The 14286-nt window shown below is 44.2% G+C and overlaps 1 protein-coding gene across 1 annotated transcript in view; it reads left to right on the forward strand.

Moving 5' to 3' along the window:
* Positions 1–14286, forward strand: part of PIP5K1B (phosphatidylinositol-4-phosphate 5-kinase type 1 beta) — a 281029-nt gene that overhangs the window by 214866 nt on the left and 51877 nt on the right. The gene's annotated exons all lie outside the window — the stretch shown is intronic.

A 14286-nucleotide genomic window follows, 5' to 3' on the forward strand; every position in this document is an offset into this window, starting at 1 on the left:
CTTTACATCCTCATGTCTATTTTTATAATTGCCAATTTGTACTTTTTAATCCCTTCACCTTTTTGACTTGTCCTCCTAAATCCCCTCCCATTTGGCGACCACATGTAAGTGAAATCATGTGGCATTTGTCTTTCTCTGTCTGACTTATTTCACTTAGTACAATACCCTCTAGGTTCATCCATGTTATCACAGATGGCAAGATACTATTTTTTTATGGCTGAGTAATTTTCCATTATACATACATACATATATACATACCACATCTTCTTGATCCATTCATCTATTGATGGATCCGAGGTTACTTCCCTATCTTAGCTATTGTAAATAATACTGCAGTTAACATAGGAGTGCATATGTCTTTTCGAATTAGTGTTCTGGATTCCTTCAGATAACTACCCAGTAGTGAGTGGAATTGCTGGGTCAAATGGTAGTTCTATTTTTGGTGTGTTTTTTAAGAACTTCCATAATGTTGTCCATAGTAGCTACATCAATTTACAATCTCGCCAATAGTGCAGAAGGGTTCTCATTTCTTCACATCCTTACCAGCGCTTGCTGCTTTTTGATTTACTGATGATAGCCATTTTGACGAGTTCGAGGTAATATCTCCATGTGGTTTTAATTTGCATTTCTTTCATGATGATTAGTGATGCTGAGCATCTTTTCATATGTTGTTGGCCGCCTGCATGTCCTCTTTGGAGAAATGTCTATTCAGGTCATCTGCCCAGTTTTTAATTTGATTATTTGGAGGGGTTTTTGCTGTTAAGTTATGAGTTGCCTAATTTGTTTGGGATATTAACCCCTTACAGGATGCATCAGTGAGGAATATCGTCTCCCGGTCAGTAGGCTTTCTTTTCATTTTGTTGATGGCTTCTTTCACTATGCAAACACTTCTTTGGTGTAGTTTGATGTGGTCTCATGTGTTTATTTTCTCTCTCTTTTTTTAGTAATTTCTTATGAATGGATTTTTTAAGCAAGCAATCTTGGTTAATATTGCAGAGATAGCTGCAAAGGTATTTGAATACTGTCTTTTCATATGAGTGACATTAGTGACTATGATAGACAGAATAATGCCCCCCAAAACTGTTCACACGCTAATCCCCCGAACCCATGACTATATTACCTTCTATAGCAAAAGTACTTTGCCAATTTGATTAAGTTAAAGATCCTGAGGTGGGAAGAGTAACCTGAATTATTCAGAGAGGTCAGTGGTAATCACTGGGGCCTTAGAAGAGGAAGACAGGAAGATGAGAGTCAGAGGAGGAGATGTGATGCCAGAGCAGAGGTCAGAGAGAAAGCTTTGAAGATGACACAATGCTGGCTTTGGAAGTGGAGGAGGAAGCCATGAGATGAGGAATGCAGGCAGAATCTAGAAGCCAAAAAAGGCAAGACAACTAATTCTGCCTGAGAGTCTCCTCAAAGGAACACAGGGCGTCTGACTACCAGCGTTGTAAGGTAATAGATGTTTATTGTTTTATGCCTCTATGTTTATGATCATCTGTTACAGCAGCAATGGGAAACTAATATAGTGACTCTCAAACACCTAATGTAAATGTGAGCACTGAGGTGGGTTACTGAGATTTCTTACATAGGAAACTAATTTATTAGATATTTTTCCTTGTTAAACAGAATGTTCCCAAACATTGTTTCTAGGAATAGAAAATATCTTCACAAAGAGGTCACAGCATTGTCTGTGGAATTAGCTATTTTACTTTTTCTGTTTTTACATACACAGTTTTATAGTTAGCTTTCATTTGAGGACAGGGACTACTATGTACATACTCTCAATAATTATCTGTTAAATATTGAACAAGTTCTTGTTGAAATCTAGCTCTCGAGAATCAAGATCAAAGTTGTGCAGGTAAAGTGCTTCTTACACTGTAAGTCATTTTCCACCTTCAGGCTAGCTAGCAGCTTGATTCATTCGATCTGATAGATTCATTTTTAATATATACATATTTATAGATTATAGCTCAGTCCTTTGGCAAGTGAAGGCTTGGAGCTTCTGTAGAAATACTTTTTTGTCGCTGTTTCTTTCTCTCTTGGCTGGATACAAGTTAGGTGACAGCAGGTGAGGCAGCCAGGCTAGGTCTAGAGAAGTGGAACAAATCGCCAGGTGAGCCACCAATCTCAGCTGGGCTGCAGTTTGGATAGCTCTGTGGGAAGGCCAACAAATGAGGCTCCATCATAAATTATTCGGCTCACCTGAACTGCAAAAGTGATTTGGTTAGCTTCCTTGGATTAGAAAAATTTAAGGTGACGTATACCTATATTAATGTGTACTTTGACTGTTCGAATTTGTTATGTAAATTAGCCAAGCAACAGGTATGTTTTTTTTATCTGCATGGTCCAGCTGCTCTTGCTCTCAAATGTAAATAGACTTGAAAGATGGTTGAAAAGTCACAGGAAGTTCTTTGCAAGGTCAAAACAATTCTCATATGAAGCCGTGGTGGTGACTTACGGCTTGCTTCTGTTCTCATTATCAGGGTCATATAATTGGGTATGCTATTAAATTATTTGCAAGAACTTTCAGCATAAAAATTAAAGGGTTGTGTTTGTTTGTTTGGGTGTCAGTGGTTGTGGTTAGGTATCCAGTGTTGGTCTAAGGCAGCGGTTCTCAACCTGTGGGTCGCGACCCCTTTGTCAGTCGAACGACCCTTTCACAGGGGTCGCCTAAGACCATCCTGCATATCAGATATTTACATTAAAATTCATAACAGTAACAAAATTACAGTTATGAAGTAGCAACGAAAATAATTTTATGGTTGGGGGTAAAAACATGAGGAACTGTTTTAAAGGGCCAGAAGGTTGAGAACCACTGGCTAAGGTATTCAACTCTTGGGAATTTATAAGGTTCTCCCCGGGTCCGGCACTGCCTCCTGCTGACTCCCAGCCCTCCTGGCCAGTGTGGGAGCCCCCAGTGCATGCCCTACCTCTGCATGCTCCGGGCCGTGGTGTAATTCTTGGTCCTTTATTTATGCTGACCCTGGTTATCATTTATTTGAATATGAAAAACATAAATGTTCTCTATGATTTTCTCTTTTGTTTTGTTTTGTTGTTGAAATGAATTGTTTGAAATACATCTTTTTTGGCATTATATCTCCAAGTTGCAATTTCACATCTGTCAGCCTAGGTTGGGTTCAGTGACAAGAACAAGAAACAATTCTGTCTTACTCAGAAAGGGATTTGATGGAGGGAACCGAGTGCTGACAAACTCTGTGGAAAGGCTGGGGGCGTGCGCACCGGCTGGACATTGGGAATCAGCCCTGAGCACACCACCCAGCTGGCCCGCCAGCAGCCCGCAGCCTTTACCATAATCAATGGGTGCCCTGCTAACAAAGCAAGCCAGGGAAAAGCATGTTGGTGAACCCAGAATGTTTTTAAATAAGCTAACAATTAAGAATCAAGCAGTTTCACGAAAATACCCAGATTCTTTTGAAAAACCACTAGCTTTGGCCCAGCCGACATGGCTCAGTGATTGAGCTTCCACCTATGAACCAGGAATTCATGGTTCGATTCCCAGTCAGGACACATGCCCAGGTTGTGAGCTTGATCCCCAGTAGGAGGCGTCCAGGAGGCAGCCGATTAATGATTCTCATCATTGATGTTTCTATCTCTCCCTTTCTGAAATCAATAAAAATAAAAAAAGAGAAAAACCACTAGCTCTGGCACCACCTGGCTACATTGGGTCCTGGTTTTGCTCCGCTGAGGGGAGAAGCGTGAACCCAGCTCACTACCCTCTGCTTCCCTCATCTCTGCAGTTGTCTGCCTGTGGGTATTCCAGCTGTTAGCCTTCATGGAGAGGAGAAGCCACAGACAAGCCTCATATCTTACCACTGCCTTAGGGAAGTAGTATGGAAAAGGTGCGGGAAAGACACAAAGGTGCTAAGAACCCTCAAGACAAATAATGGCATCCCAACTCCTGAAAATCAGTGTTCCTGTTTCTCCCACCTACCGTGTTCAACCCTGACTATTCCACGGGGAAACCTTACCAGCAAACTGAAGAGAAACGATCAGATGTTGTTTCTATCCTGTCTTCCTTGACAGCCCTCCTAGTCCTCATGGTATCTCTTGAAGCAACAAATACATAGGATTCCAAACCTCATCTAGCCTGCTAGGGTTTAACATCTACTTCCAGAGCCTGCAAAGGAGAGGAGTTGAACATCCATGTTATCATTCACATCGGGGTTGTTCCCTTTCTTTCTTTATGAATCATTTTTTTTCTGTTAAGGCCAAGTGGTTGTTTTGCTTTTAAACATTATGCTATATATAACTGCACTTTAATCAGCTGTAAGTATTTCAACTAGCGGTTGTCATTCCACCCGTCTTTTTCGAATCCTTGACTCTGAAAGGTGTTGATTAATGCCTGGATGTCTCCACTCCAAAATCGCATCCTGCAGCGAGAAAGTGCTGTCCTTAGAATTGTTCCTTTTTAAAAAGGATTATTCTCTGTAACTTCAAAAACTCCAGTGGCGATCCATTCTTTTTCTTTTTAAGAGCACTTCAAAAACTGACCAGGAAGCGAAGGAAAATAGTGCTGTGTGTAAAGCATCTGCTGAACCTGATGATTGGGAGCACGTATTTCACTGTGCAGTTCTGAGTCAGTGTGTGCACTTCACAGGAACGAAGAGAAACTGTTGTGGGTACATGCTTCCCAGGCAAATAGTGGGGTTTACATTCTGAAGTTTTGATCCTTGGCTTTTCTTTCCTAGTAGGAACTCTGTTCTTTTAAAGAAGGTATGCATTGCCGAAACTGGTTTAGCTCAGTGGATAGAGCGTTGGCCTGCAGACTGAAAGGTCCCAGGTTCGATTCCGGTCAAGGGCATGTACCTGGGTTACGGGCACATCCCGCGGTGGGGGATGTGCAGGAGGCGGCTGATCGATGTTTCTCTCTCATCGATGTTTCTGACTTTCTGTCTCTCTCCCTTCCTCTCTGTAGAAAATCAATAAAATATATTTTTTAAAAAATAAAGAAATAAAGAAGGTATGCATTGAGCACTGAGAAAGGCAGAGGCAAATAAAGTGTGTTATCTCAAAGTTAAGAACAATTTGATGTGGAAATTGGTTAGACTCATGAATATTAATTCTTTTCATGATTTCCTGCACAGTTGGTAGCAAAGCTAAAGCTCTGATTATGCATAAGGATCGAAAGCCCTGCTGCATTCCAATGTCTTTCTACTTTACCATCAAAGATGCCTTTACCGACATCACCGTGCTGTTCCGTCTCCTGCTTTGCTGGCCCTGGAGACACTGGGAACATTGTGAGAAGGGTAGGTGGTCAGAGGAAAAGTCACTGCTCATTTGCACGCAGAGGGACAGCTGGCAAAGGCTTCCTAAATGATGACTCCAACATTCCAAGCCTCAGAGGCCAAGCCAGTGGATCGGACCGAAGTTCTGTGCCCCTTTCTTCCTGCCAGGAGAGTATTATAGACCCAGGAGAGGGGTGAACAGTTGTCTCTAGCCACAGCCCCTCCCCTCAAACTGCTTACCATTCACATTTAAGAGCCATCCATCTGTGAAGTTCAGAGGACCCATTAGCATACAGATTTATCTAAACTGTAAGGAAGGAGAAATGCAGAGCCTTCTGTGACCTATCCAAGGTCACAGGACTTGCCAATGGGATTGAAGCCAGAGCACAGGTCTCTGGGGCCCAAGCCCCTGTCCTTCCCCCTGTTCCACTCTGTCGTCACGGCCCGCAGGTACTGCCAGCCTCTGCTTGTTGTGTGTGCTATGAGCACACAGTGATTAGTTGTGTTGTTCTCCCTAACATGAATCCTGGCCCTGTGTTTGAGCCATTTTTCGCAGTTTAATAACTGAAGTATTCCCAGTAGGGAAAGTGGCGGGCTTATGTCCATGTCTGCCTATGGTGTTTATCCTTGAAGTCTTTGGCTAAGTTTCCTTCTCAAAGGCACTGGCTGTGGGAGACTTTTTTTATCATCGTACTAGTCAAACGGTTAATAATAATTAGAACAACTACAATAATAGCTCTTTATTGGACCATATTAAGAGTCTGTGTTAAGGTCCTTACGTGAATGAAGTCGCTTAATTCTCACAGCAACCCTGAAAATCAACCCTGACATTGTGTTTATTTTCTCTAGTTGACAGATGCAGGGTGCTTTACAACATTAGGTAACTTTCCTGAGGTCGAATGGCTAAAAAGTAGAGCCATCGTTTCTGCCCATAGCACTGACAGAGAACCGAAGGCTCGGGCCTCAGCTCTTCGATGGCTGCCCCCATCCACATTGTCACATCTCAGACCAGATGACGTTCAGATGATGCTTTTAATGGAGATGCAGTAATACCCACACAAGTTCTCTTCCTCTTCACTCATTTGCCTTGTCTTTTCCCCCTGTAATTTTGAGTGAGGATTTTCACTTTCCAAGATGTGAGAGACTGGCTGTGTTCAAACACTCAAAATAAGGCATCTTAATTTAAATTCACAAGAAACTAAAATAGCTGTTTCCTCAAGGTTTTGTTGTTGTTGTTAAATCCTCACTCAAGGATATTTTTTCATTGATTTTATTTTAGAGTGGAGGGCAAGGGGAGAAAGAGAGAGAGAGAGAACTTATTGGTGTGAAAGAGACACATTGATTTGTTGCTTCCCGCACACGCCCCAACCAGGGCCAGGGATCAAGCCTGCAACCAAGGTACATGCCCTTGATGGCAATGGAACTGACGACAATTGCTGTATCCACTGAGCCAAACTGGCTCGGGCTGTTTCCTCACGTTTTTATTTCCAGTTCTGCAGGTGGACACCAAATGTTACATGACCACTGAGAAGAGACTTTTGTTAGATGCGTTTTGGCTGATTTAGAAAACTCTCTTCTGATGACACAGTAAGGTTAGTAGGACATTTATCACTTACAGAATGAAGGGAGAGGAAAGTTGGTTGCAAGAAGTTCCTACCAACTCCAGTTCTCTAACCATAACCTCAAGGGAGGGACAGTGCCGGCTTGCAGTACCTGTTATAAACACAGCAGTGACCGGCTGAGCCTACATGCCAGCCTGGGACTGGCCCCTCTGCAGGCCTCCTGCCGATGCCGGAATTAAATCTGACCTCTCCAGGCTCTGAGCATTTATGCTTCTTAGTCTGGTGACTCCAACCATGCAGACAGCCCTTCTTACCGCTCCCACCCCCTCCCGGGGCTGGGTCTTTCTCTTGCATTTTAATTATTATAAGTCACTCATTAGATTATTAGCCCTCAGACTGCCACTCCTAGCTATCTAGCATTGGCCAAGTCACTTTACCTTTATGTGCTTGTTTCTTCATTTGTAAAATATGGGTTATTATGAAATGATAATTGGAAAGTATTTACAATACCTGGCACACAGTAAGCACATCAAAGTATTTATTAAAATAACCAAGTGATCCCAGATCCTAACACCTGGCAGCTTTCTGGTAAGTTCCACTGTGAAGGGCAAGGTGGGCTTGCCTTGGCAACAAGCCATACAGAGTACTTCATTAGTTGTGACTAAAAACATCCCAGTCAAGGAAGCAGAAAGCACATTTGGAATTTCAGAGAACTTGGTAAAGGGAATTGGTTATGGAGTGTGGGGAGGCTGCAGCGTGAAGGGGGAAGGGGAGGGACCCAGGTCAGTAGCTGCAGGAGGCAGCCATCACCTAGACCAGTGATGGCGAACCTATGACACGCGTATCAGAGGTGACACGTGAACTCATTCTTTTGGTTGATTTTTCTTTGTTAAATGGTGTTTAAATATATAAAATAAATATCAAAAATATAAGTCTTTGTTTTACTATGGTTGCAAACATCAAAAAATTTCTATATGTGACACGGCACCAGAGTTAAGTTAGGGTTTTTCAAAATGCTGACACGCCGAGCTCAAAAGGTTCGCCATCACTGACCTAGCCGCATGAAGGAGGACCCACCTAGGGACCAGCTGCCACTTTGGGGGCAGGGACAGAGGCAGAGGAGATCACTTAAAGAGCTGGAGAGTGGCGGGGACACAGCTGCCTCCAGAGACACCAGCCAAAGAAGGAAGGGAAAAATGAGTGAGAAGAGGCCCAAAGGCTTCCTCCCTCCCACCCGCTCCACTCCCGCCAGGGTCCTGCACCAGCACAACCTGGCCAAGGAGCCTGAGGAACATCCGTGTGACTCGGCCCCAGCCTTGCAAAGCAGAGCTGAAACCAGATATAAATACTGGTAATAGCCACCGTCCATAGAGCAAAAACTAGATAGCTGTAAGGTCTTTACAAAAAAGATTTGCAAAGGTCAAAGCTGTACAAAGGGAGAATGTGTGTGCAAGCACAGGAATTGCTTTAAGGAATCGCTTCCTTATAAAAGGAATCCTAGAGACAGTTTTTTTCACCGTGCCAATGTGGGAGGTAGTAGAAAGTAGCTATAATTTTTTTAAACGGTCTGTGCCATTAGAGACTCCAGTTTTTACCAATAAGTCTCTCTGACAGTCAGCAGTGCTCTCCCGGGTGCTACACTGGAGTAGATGGCCCTAAGTACTCATAGGAATGTCTGAGCTAATTCCAGGCACGTGGCATAGACCAAAAGGTTCTTCAGCTCCAGCATCCACGAAGAGAGACAGGGCAGCCATCACTCATGCCAGGACCCCCGCCACCACAGCTCAGCAACAGGCTATCACTCAGTCTAGAACACACAGGGCAGAGGGATGGTTTCGCTTCCTTTCTTCTTACAGTGAAGGATTTAATCAAGTTTTCTGCAGTGTCAGGAAACTAGGTCAACAAGCAAATGACGGTACAGATTTGGGGGAGAATAACACTCCTTAGGGCCCTGAAACAGAAACCTGCTTTGCTACAGGCGAACCTAAGCGTGAGGCCCATCTTTTCACTTGTGGTGAGGGCACTGCGGAGAACACTGGACCCTGGTAGAAGTTTTATAATATGCCTATTAGTTTAGCTTCGACCCCAACCCCAGGAAAAAAAACAACAACACATGGAATTTATATCACATAGTCTGCACTTGGATTTTATTAGATCCTTTTTTTTTTTTTTTACAAATTATAGAATTCTGAAGTTACTCGAGGCCCAGTGCATGACATTTGTGTGCTGGGGGTGGGGTCCCTCAGCCCAGCCTGCGCCCTCTTGCAGTCTGGGACCCCTTGGGGGATGTCCGCCTGCCGGCTTAGGCCAGCTCCCTGCAGGGTCCTTAGTGCTGCACCGTGGAGGCGGGAGAGGTTCCCACCACTGACTGCAGCTGCACTCGCCAGCTGTGAGCCCAGCTCTTGGCTGAGCGGCGCTCCCCCTGTGGGAGCGCACTGACCACCAGGAGGCGGCTCCTGCATTGAGCATCTGCTCCCTGGTGGTCAGTGCACATCATAGCAACCAGTTTTTCCGCTGTTCAGTTGATTTCCATATTAGCCTTTTATTATATAGGATTCGCTTTTGAAATTATCTACCATATATTTCAGCATGGGCAGAAAATTGAAGTGAATTTTTCAGATATCTGACATTTTATGAAAAACAATTTAGGATTCAACATTAATTCAAAGAACGCTTGTTTTTTGATGAATTGGTACATGGTAATATTTCTAGGTGCTTGTTGTGCATTAAGATTTATGGGGGGTGGGGGGAAGAGGCAAGTGTTGGCCAGTCTTTGGATATCCTAACTTATCAAAAATAATCTCTTTTATCCATTTTCTGCCTCTTAGTTCTAAGACAGAAACAAACAACTCTTCTTCATTTCCCGTGACTTCGTCCACTAGTGTTGCCACATGTCTGGGAGAAGGGCTCGCTGGTGGTGGGTATGTCTCTGCAGACCTTCCCCAGTCCTCTGCCTTCCTTCGTTGATTCTCTAGGTTAGCACCCCCTGTGGGGAATAAATACCGCAACACCTGTGGGGCATACGCCCCGAACCTGCTTCTCAGCCCAGCCCCTCTGACCTTAGGCCAAACGACATTTCAGCTCAGCAGCTATTCTTGACCTGAATCTGCAGAGATCCTGAGGGCCAAAGCCCTTCTCTTTCAAATCGCATGGGCTTTACTGACACTTGTTCTGCTTAGAGGTTCGTTTGGTCCTTCTGGCCCCTGGAAGTCGCCCTCTCTATCCTGACCATTTCTCTCTGTCCTTTCAATCTGTCCACACCACACTCAATAGCTAGTTCTGCGCTTTGGTTAAGCAGGTCTGATACAAGCTGGTGTCTTGCTCCTGCCCGAGTGGCCCCCCAGCCCCACCCAGGGCAGCACCTTGGGCTTGTCTGCTTCACTTCCGCTCCGTCAGCTGCTGTGGCCTCTCTCTGAGGTGCCCCCTTTTGGCCCACCCATTGCATTCCCACTTGCCTTCTGAGCCATGGCCTCGCTTTGATATCGCATACAGAGTGGTGGTGAATCCAGGGCCTGAGCGGCCGGGATGGGTGAACCTCTTCCAGGCTTGCTTTAGCAGCGCCCGCCATTCCTCCTCCATCCCTGGCACCCTGTAGGGCAAGGCTCTGCCAGAATCCAGTTTCATTTTGCTTCTCTGATAAACCGCAAATATACACAAAGAATAACAAACTCTTCAAGGCTAGAAGAAAGTTGATTCCCACATCCCCTGTTTAATCCTCTGTTACCTGTGAAATTCTCTCCTTGTCATTTAGATGACTTGTTGATCTTTAGGGGAAAGAATTTCACTTGGAAGTCCACAGTAAACCTGTGTTGAGGACTCATTAATTTCAGAGAAACTAACAGCCCCAGACAGGAAGACTAAACACACCCAGCCTTTTGCTTTTAGCTCATTATAGTCTGGGGTGTCAGGAGATTTGGGTACGTGAAATGAGGGAATTGGGAGGCAATGATAAAAATCTCAAGTCAGAATAATATTAATCCAAAATGTATTTATTTAATAGCCTGCTTTCAAGGATAAAGTAATAAAGAGGAAATATATAATGACATAAAGGAGCTCCTTGTTTTTCTGGCCAGCCGTATTAAAAATTAGTGACCGGAAGGTCACACAAGAACTTTAAAACAACCAGACTTGTTTTCTCAACAAAGGAGTTGGCTGAAATGAAAAGGTCGCCCGGTGGCCACCTGGAGAAAGTATATGTGAGCACTTCTCTGTCTTTCTCTCCTTGTTTCTCACCATCCTGCAGGGGTGCGCTCCTGAGTGCGAAGCACGGGGTCTGGGTGAGCTGTTTCATCTTTTGTTCATATGTGAGTGCATCTGGGTTGGTGCCCAGTCATTCCAACTGCTGTCACTCCATTTTCTTTACCTTCACTGAGTCATGAGAAGAGAGGAAGCAGGCATTTCAAGGCCAGGGCAGAGCTGATTTGTGAAGTGGATCTAGTTTTCACTTTGCCTTTCTCCTGCCCACCCTCCTGATGTTTTCCCAATCCCAGTAGCACAGCTTGTCCTCAAACAATCATGGAGCTCTGGAAATGAAAGGGTCCTTTGACATCTTGTCATCCAGTCCTTTTATTTTTTTGTATCAAAATTCTGTATGTCAAGTTTAACAGTCAAATAGCTGTATAAAGTTTTTTAGGAAAAAGGGCAGGCCCTGCCTGGCCAGCATGGCTCAGTGGTTGAGTGTCGACCTATGAACCAAGAGGTTCAATTCCGGTTGGAGCATATGCCCAGGTTGGATCCCCAGTGTGGGGCATGCAGGAGGCAGCTGATCAGTGATTCTCTCTCATCATTAATGTTTCTATCTCTCTCTCTTTCTCTCTGAAATAAGATTATACTTTTTTAAAAAAAATTTTTTTAAGAGAGAGGACCAGAGAGTTGCTGAGTGAGGATGCTGAGGTTGCAACATAACTTAATAGCAGAACAGGAACGAAGACCTACATTTCCTAACTCCTTGGTCAGGGAAGCCTCTTTCCAAATAATCAGTATCATAAATAATGGATTCATCCACAGTGAGTGAGGTCCTAATAGGGTGTGATGAGTTTCAAAGGCTATTTTGTGAAGAGCCCTTTGTATTTTTACTTAGACTGGTTTCTCATTAGGAGTTAGTAAATCAGGAAGCTTCTGAGGTCTTCCCAACGCCTTCATGCTCCACAGACAAACCCCATGGAAGGGAAAGTTTCGTGGGGAATGTTGACAACACAACAGTGGCTAAGTTATACTGCATTTAACTTTTGTGCCTTTTTACCTTTGCGTGTAACTGGAGTAGTACCAGGTCCCACCAACATGTGAGAACGAATGGGGTTACAGTCAGATACCAAAATCCACTGGTGCTTTCCCATCTACTGAGGCAGATGCTGAGTCCCCTGTCACATCCCCTGCAAATGGACCTGGAGTCCCCGGAGGTGTCTCCTGGGTGATCACAACAAGTCCAATCCCACTGAGAGCCGTCACTCCTCCCTCGTCCCTCAGCAGGCACTGCAGGCTCCCACCAGGCCTGGAAGGGCCCATCCACCCCCTGCTGGGCCTTTAGCCATGCACAGCGGAGGCCCAGAGCCACGGCACATGGGGAAGAGCACCCTTACTTGTTCGAGGGGCCCCAAAACAATATTACTTGTGCTTGATGTTTTATAGACTTTGAGGAAAAAGCTCTCCCTGGTTTTTGTCTGTTTGTACTCTCCCTCTCCCCTGCCCTTCTATGACTTTCTCTGTGTCTCCCACCCTAGGAATCAAACATGAGTCCTTGGGTTAGCCTGCTACATGAACTAGACGTGATTCAATTCATTTGCTTTCGCAGACCTTCCTCAATCTTCAGCAAATAGACTTGTACTGGGCCTGCCCACCAGGCAGATCTAAAGCCTACAAATAGATATTGCTTCGTGTCTGTTCTCTGGCTGGGATCCTTATCATATCTGTTAATATAGACAGTGCACATACTCACACTTCAGTCCAGTATCCCCAAACATGTGGGGAAGGCCTTCTCGGCACAGGGCATGGTATAGCATGCTAGACGGCATAGCAAGTGTGGAAAACCTTTGCTTGAGAAATTATACTATTTGTATTAATTGATACAGCAGAAGGCTACTGCTGTTCAGTTCAATGAAAGACCTATGCAAAGTGAGTTAGGAGAACAGAGTCAGGAAAGATGACTGGCCTGGAGCTGTGGTGATGCCCGCAGCAAAGGAGGAGAATGCCAAGGGCAAAAGCTGCATATCCCTCATAGGATCTGCCATGGTCTTCGGCATAGTAAGTGCTCAGAAAAGGTTTCTTCATGATCCAAATGCAGTGTTGGGAGTACTTAAGCTTGGGTGAACTAAGAAAGGATCCCGAAAAAGTGAAATGCTATCTTATTAAAAAGTTTAATTCCAGGAAGATGTGTATTGATCACTTGCTTCTGGCCATTGTAACAGTTAAAACACATTTAACTTTTCCAGTGCGGACTGATGAGCCCTGGGCTCAGCACCCCGGCACCATGAGCTAGCAGAGTGCCCCAGTTGATTGGCATTCAATCCCACGTGTCAGTCTGTGGTTGAGACAGATATAAAATTGATTTCCTTGCCTCGGTGACATAGAAACAGTTCTTGATAAACAAGGGGCTCCCACATAGAGTCCTGTCAGCGGGATTTCTGGAGAGCCAGGGAACTGGATATTTTTGTGGAAGAGCGCAGCTCTCCGATGTAACTGGAGATTCCGCCTCTTTGCCAAGACAGAAAAGCAGGTCACCTGGGAGCTGGCCTCAGATGGAAGTAATTACGTGAATTCTGGGGGGTGGTGAGTGCATCACATTTTCATAGCACTTACCTGATATTTATGAAGCCTCTGACTATATACGGAAGGTAATTTTTTTTAAAAAACAAGTAAGTTGTAGCTACTGTTAGTTAATGCACAATTTTCTCATTTTTTGTTTGTGATAACAACCCTAAGAGCATGTAATGGATGCCTATTCTGTATCATTTCGTCTGCTGAGCACTCTACAGATTTATTTTATTGAATGCACTTGTCAACCCTATAAGGCAAGCACTGGTGGAATGAGGAAAAGGGACTTACAAAGAAACATACAAAACAGTAACATGAAACAGTCCCTTATTACCATGGCCACTGTGTACCCAAACCTAAGATTGTATAAAAAACACTACTTGACCCATAAAATAAACTTCTAGACACTAATGAAATATTTTCCTCTCAAATCTATAATTCTTCAACCGTTATGAATGTAGTCTCAAATGTATCACCTGAAAGCATTCCCATTCTTTTATCTCATGCAATAGAACCTTAGGCAATTTGGAAGTGGCCCCCTAACTGACAAAAATGGACACAAATAGCAAATAGTCCAGTCAGTGGACTCACGTGACGTGATTTAGGCTTAGGTCAGGGTTTCTTCCGTATCAATATGTTGCTAGAGAAAGAATAATATCTTAGGAAATCTCATCACTTTGTATTGAAAAGTAGAAGTGAGCCCAGTACTGGCAATGCTTCAGCCCAAG

The sequence above is a fragment of the Myotis nattereri genome (genome assembly GCF_964212035.1).
Source record: "Myotis nattereri genome assembly, chromosome: 12".
Taxonomy (NCBI): Eukaryota; Metazoa; Chordata; class Mammalia; order Chiroptera; family Vespertilionidae; genus Myotis; species Myotis nattereri.